The sequence below is a fragment of the Pinus tabuliformis genome, chromosome 6 (assembly GCF_031772625.1).
Source record: "Pinus tabuliformis cultivar Carrire ecotype Pingquan chromosome 6, CPIR1, whole genome shotgun sequence".
NCBI lineage: Eukaryota > Viridiplantae > Streptophyta > Pinopsida > Pinales > Pinaceae > Pinus > Pinus tabuliformis.
Window position 1 is genome coordinate 1,519,360,148 of NC_142292.1, and position 20,994 is coordinate 1,519,381,141.

The window sequence follows — 20,994 nt, forward strand, 5'->3', positions numbered from 1 at the left end:
TTTTTTGGGTCGTCTTACTAAGCTCCGACAGACTGGCACAGTGGATGAATATATTACAGCCTTTGAAGCCTTAGCCTTCCGCACTAGGGGTCTCTAAGATGTGTTCTACATGGAATGTTTTATCAGCGGTCTTAAAGAAGCCATAAAAGCCCAAGTCCTACTGCACCACCCTCCCACATGGACGGAGGCTTGCGAGGTAGCTCGTAACGTTGAACGTGCGTTAGTAGCTCAGTACAGTCGCCCAAATTTCTCCGCTAAGGGTCACCCCCCACAGGCTCACAACACGACTCAAACACTTAAGGTCCAAAAGGTGTCACCTGTCGAAATGGCGGAAAGAAGAAAGCAAGGATTATGTTACTACTGTGATGAAAAATACTCCCTAGGTCATAAATGCAAGGAGCCCAAATTTTTTCAAATTGATGCCACTGACTACAGCTCATCGGAGGAAGATCCACCACTTGAGGAACATGAGGCGGTAGAAGAGGACAATCAAAAGGACAATGTCCCTGACGAACTAGTTATTTCGTTGCATGCTTTGGCAGGGATTTCTTCACCTCAAACTCTCAAAATCAGAGGTTTTATTAAACATCGCCCCGTAGTAGTCTTGATTGATAGTGGAAGTACACATAATTTCATCCATCACAAAGTTACGGAAGTAGTGCATTGTTTTGTACGAGCAGTTTCTAACTTCCAAGTCCAAATTGTGGATGGGGGCACAATGAAATGTGAAGGCCGCTGTGAAAATGTCAAACTTCAAATGGGGGATTATCAGTTGAAGACCCACATGTTTGCCATACACATGGGAGGGTGCTACATTGTCCCCGGCGCTGAATTGCTCCGCACTCTTGGGCCAATCGCAATGGATTTACAGGAGTTATATATGATTTTTAAGCAGAACAACTCCACACATACCCTCCGTGGACTCCAGGCAGGATCTCCCTCTATCATCAGCTCGCATAGGATGGAAAAATTGCTAAAAAAGGGTCATCATGGAGTTATAGCTCAATTTAATTCTATCCAGGCAGTCCCAACCAAGTCTCTCCTTATTCATCCTGAGATGCAATAGATTTTAAATAACCATCTGCCAGTCTTTGACAAGCCTCATGAGCTTCCACCCTCGAGAGGGGAACATGATCATAGCATCACCTTGGTTCCAGGGGCCCAACCCCCAAATGTGGGCCCACACAGATATCCGTTCACCCAAAAGAATGAAATAGAAAAAATAATCAAGGAACTTTTGGAAGCAGGTGTCATTCGTCCTAGCATTAGTCCTTATTCATCACCGGTGGTCATGGTGCTCAAGAAAGATGGGGAGTGGCAGATGTGTCCAGACTTCAGGGCCCTCAATAAGTTGACAGTCAAAGATAAATTTCCCATCCCGGTGGTTGATGATTTGCTAGATGAACTCAATGGGGCTCAATTCTTCACTAAGCTGGATCTGCGCTCAGGCTACCACCAAATTTGCATGAAGGAAGTCGACATTCCAAAGACTACTTTCTGAACTCATGAAGGCCATTATGAGTAACTGGTCATGCCATTCGGTTTTTGTAATGCCCCATCTACTTTTCAAAGCCTTATGAACCACCTTCTCAAACCATATCTCAGGAAATTTGTCCTTGTCTTCTTCGATGACATCCTCATCTATAGTTGCACTTGGGCCGCACATCTTCAGCATGTAGATCTACTCTTGCAACTGCTCTGCAAGCATAAATTATTTGTTGAGATGTCCAAGTGTTCACTTGGCATGGAAGAAGTTGAGTATTTGGGCCACATTGTGGGGCGTGAAGGTGTCAAGGTGGACCCCAAAAAGATCCAGACAATGCAGGATTGGCCTCAACCTAGGACCTTGAAGAGCCTGAGAGGATTTTTGGGTCTCACAGGCTATTATCGCAAATTTGTCCGCAATTATGGTCACATAGCGAAGGCCCTCACTCAACTCCTGAAGAAAAATTCATTCTTCTGGAATGAGGACGCACAACAGGCCTTTACAGCTCTCAAAAATGCCATGTGTTCCACTCCAGTCTTAGCAATACCTGATTTCACCAAATCTTTTGTCATTGAATGTGATGCTTCGGGTACGGGTAGCAGGAAGGATGACCTTTGGCCTTCACAAGCCAACAATTAAGTGGGAAGAATCTGGGCCAATCTACCTACGAGAAGGAAATGGTGGCCATCTTACATGCAGTAGAGACCTGGCGACCTTACTTATTGGGGCGATGTTTCCAAATCCGCACAGACCATCACAGTCTTAAATATTTTTTGGAGCAACGCCTATCCTCCCTACAACAAAATAAATGGCTTGCCAAAATTCTGGGATATGATTATGAGATCATTTACAAGAAAAGGCGAGACAATAGTGTAGTAGATGCATTATCTCACCAATTTGAGGAGGAAAGTACTCTGGTAGAAATTTCCTTCCCCATTCCAGAATGGATTGAAGAGGCTCACAGGGAATGGTTTTCACATCCCGGGCTCTCCCAACTCATTTATCAATTACAGGCGGATCCAAATTCCACCAAGGGCTACTCGTGGCAGGATGAGATTCTTCGCTACAGGGACAGAGTCGTAATATCACCAACATCCACCCTCAAAAGTCACATTTTGGCAGAATTGCACTCATCCCCCATTACAGGACATTCAGGCTTTCAGAAGACATATGCTCGCACCAGAAGATCATTTTTTTGGACAGGCATGAAAAAGGACATCCTTACTTTCGTAGCAGAATGCGATGTCTGTCAATGCCACAAAGGGGAGACCGTCAATGCACCAGGCACATTACAACCGTTGCCCATCCCGACATCAATATGGACGGAGGTTTCTATGGATTTCATTACAGGTCTTCCAAAGTTAGGAAACAAGTCAGTCATCATGGTGGTTGTGGACAGACTTTCGAAGTATGCTCATTTCTGCGCCCTACCCCACCCGTTTACACTGACTTTGGTCGCTCAATATTTCATGGATCAGATCTTCAAATTGCATGGCATGCCCACTTCTATTGTGTCCGATCGTGACCCGATCTTCACCAGTAATTTTTGGCAGGAACTCTTCAGGTTACAAGGCACTCAACTAAAACTTATTACTTCCTATCATCCACAAATGGATGGTCAAACTGAAGTCCTCAACAAATGTCTGGAAACCTACCTTAGGTGTTTCACTTCAGAAAAGCAACATCTTTGGGTACAATGGTTACCTCTGGCTAAATGGTGGTATAACACCAACTATCATGCCACCACCAAAATGACTCCCTATGAAGCCGTATATGGTCAAATCCATCCTTCCCCTACTTCTTATATCAAGGGGTGCTCAAAGGTATAAGTAGTGGATCAACTCCTAAAACACCACGCAACCATGCTCGCCCATCTTAGAGAGAATCTTCATCAAGCTCAAAACCGCATGAAGCAACAGGTAGACCAACATCGCTCAGAGCGCAAATTTCAAGAAGGGGATCAGGTCTTTCTGAGGTTGCAACCATATAAGCAAACATCACTCAAAGACAAGGGTTGTCAGAAACTATCTCCAAAATTCTACAGACCATATCAAGTACTTCAGCGCATTGGAGAAGTGGCTTTCAAGTTGGCTTTGCCACTTACTGCACAAATCCATCTAGTTTTCCATGTCTCATGCCTCAAGAAAGTGATTGGGAACAATTGCAGAATTCAAACCAGTCTACCTGAATTGGACGAAGAAGGGTCAATCTGGCTCCAACATGAACAAGTCCTAGGCACACGAGACAGGCACCTACGGGGCCGCATGATTAGGGAAGTCCTCGTCAAGTGGAAAGACACCTCTCCAGAAGATGCAACTTGGGAACCAGCCACTATTCTTTAGCAGTTTCTGAAGCTTCAGCCTTGAGGACAAGGCTAGTCTTATGGGGGAGGGCATGTTAGGGTCCCACCCTAACCCCCTTATTTATGTAATGGGATCGAGTCATAGTCAAGAGTCAATAAAGCCCATATTAATAATTGTAAGTGGTTAACCCGCAATTAATGACAGGACCACAGTTAGTTGCAAATGGGTCATAGTATTAGATAGAAGGTATTAATAAAACCCATGGTATTGATCCATGGTATTGCATGTATGAGTCATATATAAAGGATGAAGACTCCCTGCGAGGAGCACCGTGTCTTATTTTTGAATCGAGCTCTGCTCTATTGGAGGTTGCCCCCTCGAAGAGGCCAGTGAACATTGCTTTCTGAATAATAAAATATTTGTTGTTGTCTCTCACTATTCTATGTTCTGGGTATCTTTCTTCGCATATTCTTTATTTGTTTATCTTTTTGCAGGTTAAGAGCATAACATTCAGACTGGTTGGACTTGAATATTGATGTTGTGTCAAGAAGAAATGGGTTATGAATTGTTCATTGGTGAAGCGGAAGATTTTGGTGTTCTGCCTGACGTGGATTCCAGGAAGTTATGTAGTGGTCGAAATACTTCTGTGCATCAACAACTTCTAATGCATTGTTCTAGTCAATTGTGTCCATATTTGGTGCATTTTGCAACCAGAGGAAGCCATGAATGTGTGCGGATCCTCTATGTTGCCATTCGTATTTGAATATAATATGAAGGTAAAATTTGGTTAAAACATATATGCAGCGTAGAAAATTAATGTAGAGGGAAATGGATATTAAAAAATACTTGCACCAGTAGTCTATTGCGTGGAGGCCTTTTTGCAGGATTTCTTCGAGGAAAATTGTAAATCTGCAATGCATATATTGGGATGTTAGATGTGGGTTTTTAATTATGTTTTGAATTCTCCATTGGAAGTGGTTGTCTAAACTAGAAGGAACACTAGTAGGCATGATCATGTGCAAGTCATGCCATTTAGTATCAGTTGCACTAAGCGTGAAAAAGAATGTCGAACTTCCTATTTGTGTAATCATGTCAGTCAACTCAGATCGTCATTTGTTCCAGAAAGACCGTGTTCCTCGTAGGCTTGAACCGAACTGCATTATTTGCTCTAGAAATCTTGAATCTGGAGAGTCACGAAGAGACTATCGTAGGTCTGAAACTGTTGTTGGCAAGTTGTTCTCAATGTACTTCTTCACAAAAACACTAGCAGTTGTTTGGCTACGGTGGCGCATTAGAATGTTATAAAGATAGTAGTGGAATCTTGGGTGTTGGCCAAATCGGTTATCATGGTAGTGCAACAAGTGCAAAGCATATTCATGCATCTCAACTTTTGTAATTCTTGGTTGCATGATCATGGCAATGCCTGTAGGAAAGAGTGTGGGGAATGCCATGGAAAAGAGGCCTACGGTGTTGTATTCATTCATAGTTGTTAAAGATATTGGAGGCCAATCAATAGAGCTTGTTGAATTTGAATGGGTCAAGTGCAAATAATCACAAATGTGCTCAAGTTTAGTACATGAATTTGGGAGTATTGGAATGAAAGAAGAGGGTTGGATTTCTAATGGAGGTAGCATGACATCAGTATCATAAGTAGAATCAGTAGTGGTTTGATGGGGTTCAAAAGAGGAGGTGGTTACATTATGGAGAAGAGAAGAAATATCTGTAGGGTGATCTGGTAGTGCAGAAATTGCAGATGAACTGAATTGAACATCACTGTAGTAAGGGTCATTTTTTATTTTGTATTCAAGTGCTGCAAGGACACGTGATTTGCAAATGAATAATTCATAAGCCTTTTCAGATGGATTGTGCCTTTTCACAATGAGGATGTCTAAGTCAGAAATCATTCGGGGTAAGTATTTGGCAATAGTAGTGATGTCTTGAGGGAAGCTAATTGTATGGCCACTATATTTGTATTGACCACCACGGGCATGAGTGACTTGTAGAATGGGGTTTACACGTGAAATGAGCATTTCTTCAATTTGTGTTGAATGTTGAAGGATATGTGGTTGTTCACCAGGGTTCATTTTGTTCAGTTCAAAAAAACGATTGGTAGAATTAGATGATGCACAACGAAAATAAGAAAGGCTACCTTGTAAAAGTTTTGTTTTCATTCCTGGGTATGATTATTTTCATATTGTGCAAACATGCATGGTAGAAAGTTCATCTATCCTTTGTCGAAAGCAACGATGTTCTTCATTAAGGGGAGGGTTATATTGGATTTGATGAAGGTGAGGTGGGTTGGTTTTTATAGTTGGGAGAGCATTTGAAGTGGGAAGGGATGTAGAGGAAGTAGTAGGGTTGTTGCGGTTTTTATAAAGAAGTCGTCGACGTGCATTTATTGTATCCTTGTCCTGTGCATAAAGAAGATGACACTGCTTGTTTTTATCCGCATTTCGAGTGTTTTTTGGCATATCTAAGCAAGTACAAATAATTATTGTTAGTTTTCATAAACGAGTATTGCATGTATGGAGAATGTATTACAAGTTTTAGAATTTTTTTTTTTTTATTTGAACATTGGTGAAGTGTAGGTAGAATAGGTAAAAGGAAAAACATGCAATTAGGAGTATTACAAAAACATATGTTATTATGGCATCTATTATTGAGAGGAGAAGAGCAAGATAACCAATATTTTTCTTTCTTCTTCTTCATTTTTTTTCAACAAGATTGAACGATAGCATGAATAGATTAGCAAGCAAGAGATCAATGTATAGCCATGTAAACAACAAACAGAAAACTCATGTAGTAAGTCTTTACAAATGTTGATATCTATATTATGTAAAATGCAAAGGGGTAAACATACATATTTTGGAATAACTGAAAGAGAGTATTTGCAGCGAAAGTGTGCATCACAATAACATGGGCATAATTTACAACAATATGAAACAATGAGCTATGCAAAAATGTCAGTTTATGTACAAACGGTAGTGTTTGAAGAAACCCTAAAAAAAATTTCAAAGGCGGCGAACAACAGGTCGTTTTGAAGTGGACATTGCTTGAATGTCATTGAGGGCTTCTTTGCATGTAGAGGCATATTGAATTTCTTCTAAATTTATCAGTATTGGTTGCAAGCGCTCAACATCGTTGAAGTAATTTGTTTTAATGGAAAGCAGGAAGTGGCATCCTGAAATTCAGCCACAAATTTCTTGCAGATCAGTTGGTTAGATAGAAAGAAGGAACATGTCTTTTGTTGTGATGCCCATGAGCTCATTTCCTGCATCATTGAAAGCTATGACGTTCTGTAGGTGCCCAGTGTGGTCATGTAGCTCAATTTTAAGTTTGTAACGGTAGTCACATTCTGGGAAGTCGTCGTTACATTTTGTACAATGCCAAATATTGTTAGAATGCTCCACAACCTTTTTCATGCATTGTTTTCCATTGAAATATAATGGACATGCTAGAAAGTAAAAGTCGTCCATGTGAAGAGCAGTTATCATTGCACGAACTGAAACCCATATTGCTTTATCGGAGGTTTGCATGTAAGCAATTTCATGAAACGTCTTTTGTGGTAGGGCACGTTTCGAAGCAACACCGTAGTTTCTACTCAAAGATGGAGAAGAAGAGCTATAACCTGTTTCACATAATCATGCATGTAGTGATGAGTTTCTTCAACTTGTAGATTTATGTTGAGAGTGCTCGTTGATATCGTCCCTATTTTGGTGCCATTAAATTCAGAAACACGACCTCCCTTGATTGCAAGGATGGGTGGGTTGTCAAAAGAGTAGAATTCAGCAAGGTTTTGTCCTATAGAGTCACAATGGTCTCCCTGTAATGTTACATCAATGCTAAAACCCGACTTGTATTTTAATATGAGTGTTTTCCTTAATGTTTCACTTCCGTCTATTCGTCGAATTGTTGATGCAGGTGAGGTGGAGGTAACTACACCAATGACATCCACATTCGTATTTGGACTTGCAATTTTTATTTCAGCAATAGTTTTGAAGTGAAAGATATAATAAGGAAACATTGGATCATCTATGGAACATGGATTGACAGTTGAAGCAATAAACAAGTAAATTTCCCATTTGTTCTTGAGGTGGTTGTAGTTTGGGTTTGCTTCTTTAACTGTGCCATTTGAAACAATGTATAGCTAGCCAACTTGAATTAGACTGTAAAGAGATTCAACCAATTCAGCAAATGTAGAAAGGTGGATTTCTTCTTTATCACGATTGATAAGGTCAAATCCAAAAACTTTTCCTGAGCCTCGCACATTGTTTTAAGTCTTCAATGCTATTTTTGCAGATGCTCTATCTTAGATTGACCAATACTTTCAATAAGGATTGAGTGCCTTGAATGGAATAGTTGTAGTTGTCGCTGTAATTAGTGGAGTAACTATAGAGGGCAAGTTATCTTGTGCTAATGAAGAGCTATACTAGGATGTACCTGCCTTTGCATGTAGTAGTGTTGATGAGTCCTTGGTCAATGCTGATGTACGCATCACAACTTCAAGCTCAACCACTCGGATGGACCTTATGTAAACAAATGAGAAATGAATTAATGAAGATTCCATTTTTGTTTCTTATTTTTGTAATGTAGGAAGAGTATAGCAGACAAAAAATAAAAGAGGGTGAATTCAAATGTTGGGCCTTACGAGGATTTTTGAAGCACCGTGCAAGCTGCTTTTTTAAGCATAATTATTGAGCCAATTTGAATGTCTTCAGCTACAACTTGTGGGCTCTATGCAGATGGTAGAAACGTCTTGTGTCGATGTGTTCCATCAGATAGAGTAATGTGGAAGTGTGAGGATGTTGTTTTTAATGAGGTAACAGAACCAATATCGATTATCTGGAGTAGTGGTTGAATCTCAGTGGAACCATTCAACAACAGAGGAATGGCATTCGTAGTCAAGGCTGGCTCCATAATATTAACAAAGGGATTCTTTTTTCATGATAGTAGTACCTGTAATTCATCAAATTCACTGCAACACAAAATTCTAATAAAGAAAGATGTGATGTGAATGCAGAATCTAATGTAACAAGGCTAACTTTTGATGGTGAAGCAATAATAAGGGCACAAGATATGAGAGTGAATTGTCATTCACACTACTATTAAAGACGAGCTGACCTTGTAGAACAAAAGTTTTAACATGTTTTGCATATATTAAAAATGGTTTACGTAAATTCCATGCTATGTATGTAAGGTACGTGTCTAAACCTTCTAGAAACTGTAATGATGTTTCTAAAACTCTTATAACATGCTCCAAATCTGCCTAAACATGTTGACTGATGGCAAGCTATGCTTTGTGCATGTGCCCATCATGGGTTAAACCGAATACTAATCACTCTCAACTTTCAAGTACTTCATATCATACTTTCAAGTATAGGAATATTCACTTACTTGTGTGATACCATTGTCCAAAATTTCCTGATTAGACTTGTCCAAATTTTCTCCCTGATCCCAATCAAGGTCATGAAACTTCAAACCTATTATTGATATTTTCTTGTGTAGAGGAAAAAAAGCACTTTTTATAGACACAACCAAGACCTCGTGATCACTTCGAGGCAAGAAATATGATTTAAGTATTCTTTCAAGTGATGATAACATAGGATGCCCTTTAGCGAACCCATTTTCAGATTTATGGTAGGCATATTTAAGAAAAGAATAGGGTAGTTTTATAGAATCTTCCAAAAACTCTATGCTTTGAACCAACTCTATCAAATACAGATATGATACCTGAACACCATAGAAACAAAAATCAAAAGTTGTCTTCTATAATATATGCATAGTGACTAGTCCTCTCAAAGTTGTATCATATTTCAAGGAACCTATTTGGGAAACCCTGCCCTTGATCAAACTCATTATATCTACCTGATTAACATGTAGAATACAAAGCGTTTTCAAGTTTGGAAATGTATCTACTATTATTTTTAGCGCATTATCTAACTCATAAACCATTTCATAATCCGTTCGAATGCAATCAATAATTTCTACGACAGATTTTGACATCTCAATATGATGAAGTTGTATCATGTTCTTTTGAAATGGTATTTTAGAATTCATTGAGATTGGTATGCAAATAATTTTGCATGCTACTTGTTTCTTTTGCTGAAGGATCTCTGCATATTACAGAACTTCTTTTCACATTCAAGTAAAATGACAGATCAGTGGATACAAACATAGAGTTTAACAATAAAGAGACCTTCTTAGTTCTTGACTGAAGTGCATTTTGCAAATTATCTTGTGTTTTCATGTCAATGTTGTCAGGTACCCCACCCAGAACAGTCTCAGACTTGAACCTTGGAATATATGATATACCAACACTTTCAAAGAGCTCTGGACGATTATTTTCAGGTTGATTATCCTGGTGCTTATCAAAATACTCAATTATATTCAAAAAAATTGAAGTCACTTTCAAAGAAGGATCTGTAAAATTAATCAATTTGCAATTTTCTTCATCTTGTATATTTTTCTAAAGAGGAAAACAAATATGATTGTTGCAGGCCCCTCCCTGTGAGTGATGGAAATACAAATAAATCCATTCACTTGCAGATGTAGAATGCTCCTTTTGTTGATGGAGAAGCATTTTTGTAACAGATAAGGCTATAAGTTCTTCTTTAGCATCATAAAACACAGGAGTTGGTAATGACATGTAGGTGTAGTCAGTTAAGGTTAGCCTAGGTACAACTACTAGTTCATCAAAAGATGATATTAATTTGGACTCATCTGATTTTTGCATAGTAACATCTATTGCTTCCATCAATTCTAAGAAGATTTCAAATGTTTGTATATAGCTGCCATCAAGTATGTCTGACACCTCAATGAACTCTATTTGTGTTGCAGTAGTCGATTCCCATTTAATTATACCAGAGAGTTTTGGCAAACTCCAACACTTGATACCACTTAATATGGCAAAAAAATCCCCTAACTGGTAAAATTCTTGGGCCATACAAAATCTTGGCGGAGTCTTCTAAAATGGTGGTTTCTTCATCACAAAAAGCTCATCTTCCTATGGATATAATGGACAAAGAAAAGACTCTTTGCTGACACTGATTAAAGAAGGGAAATTTAGATCTCTAGTTCCATTTCATCCCAACATGGAAACTTTACGAATCAAGAAAACATCTCATTTCCAGTGCAAAGTTTGGACTGCCAAAGGAATGACCAAGACACATGGTAACTGAAATTCCCCAGAATGGCACCTGCTAAAAATAGCACTGACCTCCTAAAAAGACAGGAAGTATCAAAATCTGAAGTTCTGCCACTAAGAAGCAAGCATGAATGGTCCCATCTAAAAATAGAAACTTGTTATCAATAGCAAAATCTAAAAATAGGATTTACTAAAATAGGAAGTCCTCGAAAACCCAATTATGAACAACAATGACACTTACTGAAATAGTAATGCATATAAACATACATCGTTAAAAATAGACACACTCCCAAACTCATAGTGTAGGTGTCCTGAAGAGCACATGTAGGAAACACTGCATGCATGCATGCAACTGAAATCTATGTCTGCTCTCCATGTCAAACAACTGTGTACTTGTACCTAGAAATGATCCAATGATGGATGCATGCAATCATGCATGTAACTAAAAATGATTAATAAGACCCTGGAAGATAATAGTAATGGAAAGTGGATTGCTGATGTTGACATTAACAACAAGACTGCATGCAAAAATGGGTGCTAACAGTGGCTTCACATGGGGGTTCATACCCTCCCCCCCGTGGGATATTCAAATTATTTTCAATTTTTTTTCTATCTGACCAGGACACATGTGTGAGTCTTGTTCTACAAACAGCATGTCTATGTTTCCCTCCAAATGGTCGATGTTAAACATGGTTATCCTTCAATTATGGCATTGTTGTCCCTTTTTTATCTGTATCGTTTCATAACACACATTGTACATTGCTCAATTCGTTTGGTATGAGAGGGAGGGAAAGCCATATTTTGAATATGAGGATTGCTCAGAATAGGTCCACCAATCGCCTTTGGAATTAAGACTTGGTATTTGTAGTTGCAGAGCCCTTCGAATATCATCTGATCCTTATGGTGGAGGACAGGTTGGGTCCTAGAAAAGATGAAGTCTTAGGCAGGACCAAAATTTCTTTGACCCCAGTCGAGAGGATTCTTGATCACGGGATTGTTAACTATAGGTGGTATAATCTTGAAAAGCATAATGCCTCAAAGGGGACGAATAATAAGGAATTCAAGTTTGCAAGTAGGATTCATTTGATCTTGGATTTGGTGACTTACAAAAATCCTGAAGATTTTCCTGCGTCAGGAAATGGTGCAAATGTAAGAAACAAGTGCCTTTCAAGCGAGGGGCATATATTCCATAAGAAGGCAAGAAGGGAGTACCATCTGTTTTTCAAAAAGACCATGTGTGCAATGACTCCCACATTGCTGCACAGAATCTGCCTAGAAATGCCGACTGATGGAAAGCTATGCTTTGTGCATGTGCCCAGCATGGGTTAAACCGAATACTAATCACTCTCAACTTTCAAGTACTTCATACATACTTTCAAGTATAGGAATATTTCACTTACTTGTGTGATACCATCAGGCAGTCACAATGTGTCCAAAATTGCCTGATTAAACTTGTCCAAATTTTTTCCCTGATCCCAATCAAGGTCATGAAGCTTCAATCCTGTTATAGATATTTTCTTGTGTAGAGGAAAAAATGCACTTTTCTTGGACACAACCAAGACCTCGTGATCACTTCGAGGCAAGAAATATGATTTAAGTATTCTTTCAAGTGATGATAACATAGGTGTCCCTTTAGCAAACCATTTTCAGATTTATGGTAGGCATATTTAAGCAAAGAATAGGGCAGTTTTATAGAATCTTCCAAAAACTCTATGCTTTGAACCAACTCTAACAAATAAAGATATGCTACCTGAACACCATAGAAACAAACATCAAAAGTTGTCTTCTATAATATATGAATAGTGCCTAGTCCTCTCAAAGTTGTATCATATTTCAAGGAACCTATTTGGGAAACCCTATCCTTGATCAAACTCATTAGATCTACCTGATTAACATGTAGAATACAAAGCGTTTTCAGGTTTGGAAATGTATCTACTATTCTTTTTAGCTCATTATCTAACTCATAAACCATTTCATAATCCGTTCGAATGCAATCAATAATGTCTACGACAGATTTGGACATCTCAATATGATGAAGTTGTATCATGTTCTTTTGAAATAGTATTTGAGAATTCATTGAGATCGGTATGCAAAGAATTTTGCATGCTACTTGTTTCTATTGCTGAAGGATCTCCACATCTTACAAAACTTCTTTTCACATTCAAGTAAAATGATAGATCAGTGGATACAAACATAGATTTGAACAATAAAGAGACCTTCTTAGTTCTTGATTGAAGTGCATTTTGTAGATTATCCTATGTTTTCATGTCAATGTTGTCAGGTACCCCACCCAAAACAGTCTCAGACTTGAACCTTGGAATATCTGATATACCAACACTTTCAGAGAGCTCTTGATCATTATTTTCAAGTTGATTATCCTAGTGCAAAAAAATTGAAGTTACTTTCAAAGAAGGATCTATAAAATTAATCAATTTTCAATTGTCTTCATCTTGTATATTTTTCTGAAGAGGAAAACAACTATGATTGTTGCAGGCCCCTCCCTGTGAGTGATGGAAATCCAAATAAATCAATTCACTTGCAGATGTAGAATGCTCCTTTTTTTGATGGAGAAGCATTTTTGTAACAGATAAGGCTATAAGTTCTTCTTTAGCATCATAAAACACAGGAGTTGGTAATGACTTGTAGGTGTTGTCAGTTAAGGTTAGCTTAGGTACAACTACTAGTTCATCAAAAGATCCATGTGATATTAATTTTGACTCATCTGATTTTTCCATAGTAACATCTATTTCTTCCATCAATTCTGAGAAGATTTCAAATGTTTGTATATAGCTGCCATCAAGTATGTCTGACACCTCAATGAACTCTATTTGTGTTGCAGTAGCTGATTCCCATTTAATTATACCAGAGAGTTTTGGCAAACTCCAACACTTGATATCGCTTAATATGGAAAAAAAATCCCCTAATTGGCGCCATACAAAATCTCGGGGGAGTCTTCTAAAATGGTGGTTTCTTTGTCACATCAAGCTCATCTTCCTACGGATATAATGGACAAAGAAAAGACTCTTTGTTGACACTGATTAAAGAAGGGAAATTTAGATCTCTAGTTCCATTTCATCCCAACAGGGAAACTTTACGAATCAAGAAAACATCTCATTGCCAGTGCAAAGTCTGGAGTGCCAAAAGAATGACCAAGACACATGGTAACTGAAATTCCCCAGAATGGCACCTGCTAAAAATAGCAGTGACCTCCTAAAAAGACAGGAAGTATCAAAACCTGAAGTTCTGCCACTAAGAAGTAAGCATCATTTCTATATATAATGCATATATATCAAGATTCGAGTACCATCTGGTTTTCCAAAAGACCATGTGTGCAATGACTCCCACATTGCTGCCATGTATGATCTTAGATCTTTAACCCCTTCTGATTCATTATGACTCAGATGGGATAGAAATATGAAGACCAAAATTAGAACTAAAAAGATTAAAGTGAACGGGTGTGCAAAGTAGAACGAGACCACCAGGCGCGAGTCCTAGTAGTGATGTGGGCATATAAATGTCTGGCACTGAGAGGGCTTGGCTAGGTAATCCGAGGGGACCCCAAGTACTATTTACCATAGCTCTTCTATAGCATCCAGGGATATAGAAAAACCTAATTGAACTGGCAATATTAAAGAAATTTTTAATACCTGTTTTAATATGAATCATGCATTTTGAAAGCAATTACAATTTTGAATACCTGTTTTAATATGAATCATGCATTTTGAACGCAATCACAATTTTAAATAACTGTTAAGATTCTATGAGGCTCTTCTACCTCTTCTCCGATCACCATGCCGAGATACATTTGTATATATAAAGCATATATATCAAGATTCTTAAACCGCGATGATATTTAATATTTTTTGGACTACTAGAAAGGAAATAGAAAACACCACTCCATTAATTATCATTAAGCCAAGCAAGAACTTAATACAACCAGAAAAATGGGTTACACTGGTACCTGCAAGGCTTACAGTTTCAAGTCAAAAAATTGATTTAACCTATACCTGTCATAAAAAACCCACAACAAAACCCTGGTCTGAGATTATAACGGTGTAAGCAAAATGAGAAAGAATGGGATTGCAAAATCCAGTCTTTAAAAAGTGCAGAGAAAAATGGAACTGTTGATTCTCATGGTACAGATGAAACAGTGAAGGAAACAACAACCAATGGCTATGAAATTGGAAAGAAGGCAACCCAAGATGTTACCTAAAGGGCTTTAGCACTCCTTCTCTAGTCCCTTGAGCACTGAACGAACACCTTCTGAACAAAACAACCACTGAACTCTGAGCACCTGAACAAACAACTTCTGAACAGAACAACTGAGCTGTAAACAGGGTATTAGCAGAATAGAACAGGTATAGCAGAATAGTGAATCAACACTGAATAACCGAGAGCTAAATTCATTGTTATGGCAGCAAGGCAGGTCGTGCACAACAGAAACCAGAAGCATTATGGCAGCAGGTCATGGAAGAGCAGTGGAAGAGTAGAAAGTGGAAAGAACGCCGCCGTGGAAGAGCAGAAATCGGAAAGCGGTTTTGGTGAGGGAGAAATAGTCCGAGATATTCAACCTTAACTAGGGGTCAGAGAACAGATGTCAATCAGACCATATAGACATATGCCAAATGTCAATTAAACCAGATGCCATTTTGACGCCAGGTGTCAGTCAAAGAATCAAAAGATAAACTACTAAACTCATTCAAAGGAAAACCTATCGCCCTAATAAATAATAAATAAATATAAACCAAATCAAAAAATAAACTACTAAACTCATTCAAAGGAAAAACCTATCGCCCTAATAAATATAAATAAATATAAACCAATAAAGACGTACATTGAATAAAATGAGTGAAGGAGTGTTATTTCTATATAAAATATTATGTAAATATTTTATGTAGCTTATTATCATTATTTTATGTTTAGAAACTAATGATTTAGTGTAAGTAGAGAATATTCATCATAATGAAAACGTTTATTTCGTCTTTCACATGGGACTTCTTCAAATTTAGTTAACTTTTATTTATTTAAATAGAGACCGCATTCAATTTGGGTTGTCCTACATACGTGTCATTACTTAACCACGTATGTCACGTGACGTCACCAATACAATGGAATACAAGTGCATCCGTCGATTCATCATCAGATGTTCACGTAACGATATATGTCACGTGACGTCACCAATACAATGGAATGCTGTAGTTTAAAAATTATGTTTTTTTGCGTTAGAAGTTATGAAAATTCTGATCATATTTTGAAAAAAATTGGTAGGGAAAATTGTTAAAATTCATAATTTTAAGTGTTTTAGATTTTTTTGATTGTGCTGAATCTATTTTCACCATCAAAACATTTCCGCCATTAAAAACATGATTCAAACACTGCATTTACAAAAAAAGTTTAACGATCCAAATAATGTTTGTTTCCCCTCCAGATAAAATACCAATCAACAAATGTTTATAGTAAAATATAAATTTATTTACGTTATTTCATTCATATTCTCGACTGTCTATGTTATATTGCTTGCTTAAATATAATTTTATCTAAATGTATCATAAAAAAATATTTAAAATGAAATTATATTTTTTTAAAAATTTTACATACCCAAAGTTTTAAATTGTGAGATGGTCAAACTAATTCTTTTTCGAGAATCTTTGAAACGACATACAGCTTAGAAAATCGAAATATATAAATAAACTCAGTTATGTTTATATATAAATAAACTCAGTTATGTTATATATAAATAAATATATTTGTTGGGTAAAACATATCAATCGACGAAGAATGCGTGAGAGAGCCCGAAATGACTTAAGAAAATTTAAAAAACAAATATATTTAGTCTTTACGCTGGATAGAACTACTAGAACATATAAATATAAATATAGGAAATATTAATATAAATATAAATCTATTAAACATTTATAATTATAATATATAGCAGTGTATTTATATAAATTAAAAAGTTATGGATAGAACTACTAGAATATAAATATACATATAGAAAATATTAATATAAATCTAAATCTATTAAACATTTATAATTATAATATTAAAAAGTTATTAAATGATGATATGTATTAATAATTTATAAAAATATTTTATTATTCTATGGTTAAAGTTTAAAAAATTATAAAAAATAAAAATAAAAATTAATTAAATTGTAATTTTAATTTAAATTATTATTATTATTATTAAAAATAATATATCTATTAAAAATATAGGGAAAAATTTTTATAAAGATTTATTTTTATTTTATAATAAAAGTTTTAATAGGTAAATAAGTTTTTTTTATCATATTATGGGTAATCAATAAGACAGGTTCAAAAAAACATATTAAGTTTTACTTGGTTGGTAAGATTTTATTTTATGATACTAAGTTTTACTTGGTGGGCAAAATTTTATTTTATGATACTAAGTTTTACTTGGTCAATGAGATTTTATTTTATGAACCTAAGTTTTACTTTATTGGTAAGATTTTATTTTACTTTGTTTCAAAGATTTCAAATTTTTTAAGTAGAAAGATTTAGAATTTTAGAATTTTAATTTAAATAATATTGGAAAAAATTAAATATTATATAAAATATACACTGTTTAATAATTTTTGTATGATACAATTTAAATATTATATTGTTTGAAATGTTTTATTAAATATATTTAATTAATTTTTTAAAATTTTAATTATTTAAAAAAAATGCATGAATATTACGCTTTTTTAGGATACAATTTAAATATTATATTGTTTGAAATTTTTTTATTAAATATATTTAATTAATTTTTTTAAATTTTAATTATTTAAAAAAAAATGCATCAATATTAGGCTTTGCGGGAGAGTTTTCTTTTCTGTATTTTTGACTTCAGAAAAATCATAAAATGAGATTCCATGGGCTACAATGTCCACATAGTAAGGACTGGTAGGTTGGACAAATCAGATAGCCAGAACCGACCGGATCCTTTGAAAGAGATGTGAAACATATTCGTGCGCGACGTGTTGATCGAATTGCGGTGAACCGATTAATTAACCTTTATGGTAAAATAATCATCAATTTCAATTTCAAAGTTCACTGATATAATTTAAAATATATGAGGATTTTGTTGAATTCTAATTTTCCACTGGTAATTTCATTCTGAACTCCTGATTGAAATCCAAACCAACCAAATAATATACACCTCAAGTAAATACCTTTTGTTAACCTACGTAAATTTGGGACGCCAAGGTCAGAAATTACTTTACAAACGCTTGCGTTTTAAGGGTAATTTGTGGGCCGGCCTGACAGAGATACGCTGCTTGATGCCGCGTAATGTATAGGAGGATGGTCAAAAGTAGATGAGATTCCAGGCGAAATCAAATTGTAGGACAAATCAAAACGATATAGTCCGTGCTTTACAAAACGATGACCCGAACTGGTTAAGTTTTGACATACACGCAAATCTCGTGTTTAGAAATCAACGTCCCAACGCGGCGATGTGTAGAATAAATCAGCTGGTTCCTCAACCCTGGCTTCCCATTCCATTCCATTCCTTGGTTTTCTTTTCTGCTGCTGCTCCTCTTCAAACATCTGTTCTTCGGTTGCAACCATGAATTCCCCGGCATTGCTTACAACCTCTTTCCTTGCGGCTTTACCTTCCGCTTCCGGGATTTCTAAGGTTTCGAATCTTGGAATGTTACGCTGCCATACCCAGCTTTATCCATCGCACTCCGCGGACACCCTGCATACGCTAGTTTTGCGTGATCAGCATCCAGTTAATCGTTTCAGGAAGCAGACTCGTTGTCGTCGCGACCCGACAGCCATCAAAAGAAGGGCGCTGCCCATCAGAAGTGGGGCAGTTGAGTCCCTGACAACCACGCTGGACGCACCACACATCGAAGAGAGAAACGAGACAAAGATCTCTAAGGCGTCGACGCCCAAGAGAGAACTGGCAGACATATGGGGGGAGATCCAGGGGGCCAAAAACTGGGAAGGACTGCTTGATCCCATGGACGGCATATTGCGAAAGGAAATCATCAGGTATGGAGAGTTCGCCCAGGCTTGTTACGAAGCTTTCGACTTCGACCCCTTCTCCAAATACTGTGGTAGCTGCAAGTATCATTTCAGGCAGCTCTTCCATGGCGTTGGGATGTCCGATTACGGCTACGAAGTGACCAAGTATCTCTATGCCACTTCCAACATCAATCTCCCTGGGGTTTTCCAGAAGCCTCAAGTGCAGAAGACGTGGAGTACTCACGCCAACTGGATGGGCTTCATAGCCGTGGCCACGGACGAGGACGAGATCAAAAGGCTCGGGCGGCGAGATATCGTAATCGCGTGGAGAGGAACAGTGACGAATCTGGAGTGGATCGCGGACCTCATGGATTATCTGAGACCCGCGGAATTGAACAACGTGCATCCCCATCCTGACGTGAAGGTGGAGGCGGGATTCCTGAATCTGTATACGGCCAGGGAACACGACTGCCGGTTTTGTAAAAGCAGCGCACGGGATCAAGTCCTCTCGGAGTTGAGGCGTCTGCTGCAGAAATACAGGGGCGAGAAGTTGAGCATAACGATCACGGGCCACAGCCTGGGGAGCGCGCTCGCGATGCTTAGCGCATACGATATCGCAGAGTTGGGGTTGAACCGCTCGGGGAACGGCGATCAGGTGGAGTCGATTCCGACAACGGTGTTCTCGTTCGCAGGGCCGAGGGTGGGCAACGCAGCATTCAAGGATCGATGCGAGGAGCTGGGACTCAAGTTTCTGAGAGTGGTGAATGTACACGACAGTGTGCCGAAGGTCCCCGGGATTCTGTTCAACGAAAAGTTGCAGATGATGAAGCGGTGGATCCATAAGCTTCCGTGGAGTTACTGTCACGCTGGGGTGGAGCTGGCTCTTGATCACATGCATTCTCCGTTCCTGAAGCCCACGAATGATCCGTCGTGCTTTCATAATCTGGAGGCTTATCTCCACCTGCTGGACGGATACCATGGGCGAGGGCAGCGCTTCTATCTGTCTTCTCGCCGCGATCCGGCTCTGGTGAATAAGGCGTGCGATTTCCTGAAGGACGACTACCTAGTTCCTCCCTTCTGGAAACAAGACTCTAACAAAGGATTGATCCAGAACTCCGAGGGTCGGTGGGTTCAGCCGGAGAGAAGCAGAATCATCGAAGAGTCGCATACAGATCACCACGAGTCACTCGATCACCGTTAATATTGGCCATCGGGCATCTGCAGTGTAGTGTCGCAGAGTTTATTTAGCTTTCAAACCGCTTCAAAGCCTTATTAAGGGAAAAATCCACCCTGATTCGGTAATCGCAAATACAGTTACTTACTATTGAATCTGGATCCTTTATTGTTGAATTTAAAAAAAACAAGGGTTTTCTTACGCAGAAACTGATCTCTCTCTCGAATCTGACCTTGTATTGTCAGGTTCAAAAGGGAAGGGAATTGTGTAAATAGGAAAGTAGGAAGGGATAAATCCGTCATCAAGTCAGCGAGATAAACTAAACAACCATATAATGAGAACCCTGTGCTGTAAGTGTTATAATGATTTGGAAGCATATTATATCAAAATAGAGATTTTGATGTTTGAAAATGCATAAAAATGATAATATTCGTCAACAAATTTCAAAATGCTTAATAGGTTAAGACCTTAGGTCTATATCCCATAATAGAATTTTATCAATAGAATCCATATGGGGAACGATTGGAAAAACATTTCTCAAGCCCTAGAACCTAGAAATCTATTGATTGGATATATTGAACACAGTCGTAAGTCGATAGCAATACTGGAACTCTGTTGCAACTACATAAGCATCACATCATGAATGCTTCAAAACAAAATATAACGAGGATATTTGTTTTCGGAACAAAGTTGGGTGGACCGAAATGGAAAATTTGAAAAAGAGATAGAGTTCTTATTGATGAGACCAATCAACTTATTATTGTAGGATGTTAATGACACATATTGTATATCAAATTTATTATTGTATAATGTTAATAATATATATGGTATATTAGTGATGAGAACAAAATAAAACGTTTATTTATTTTTTAAAATTAAAACATCAAACTACTTCTATATAAGTTAATTTTTAT

General features: G+C 37.6%; 1 pseudogene; it reads left to right on the forward strand.

Annotated features, from left to right (window-relative positions):
* Positions 1-18,424: 18,424 nt before the first annotated feature.
* LOC149264469 (phospholipase A1-Igamma1, chloroplastic pseudogene) lies at positions 18,425-20,501 on the forward strand (annotated as a pseudogene).
* The last annotated feature ends 493 nt before the right edge of the window (positions 20,502-20,994 follow it).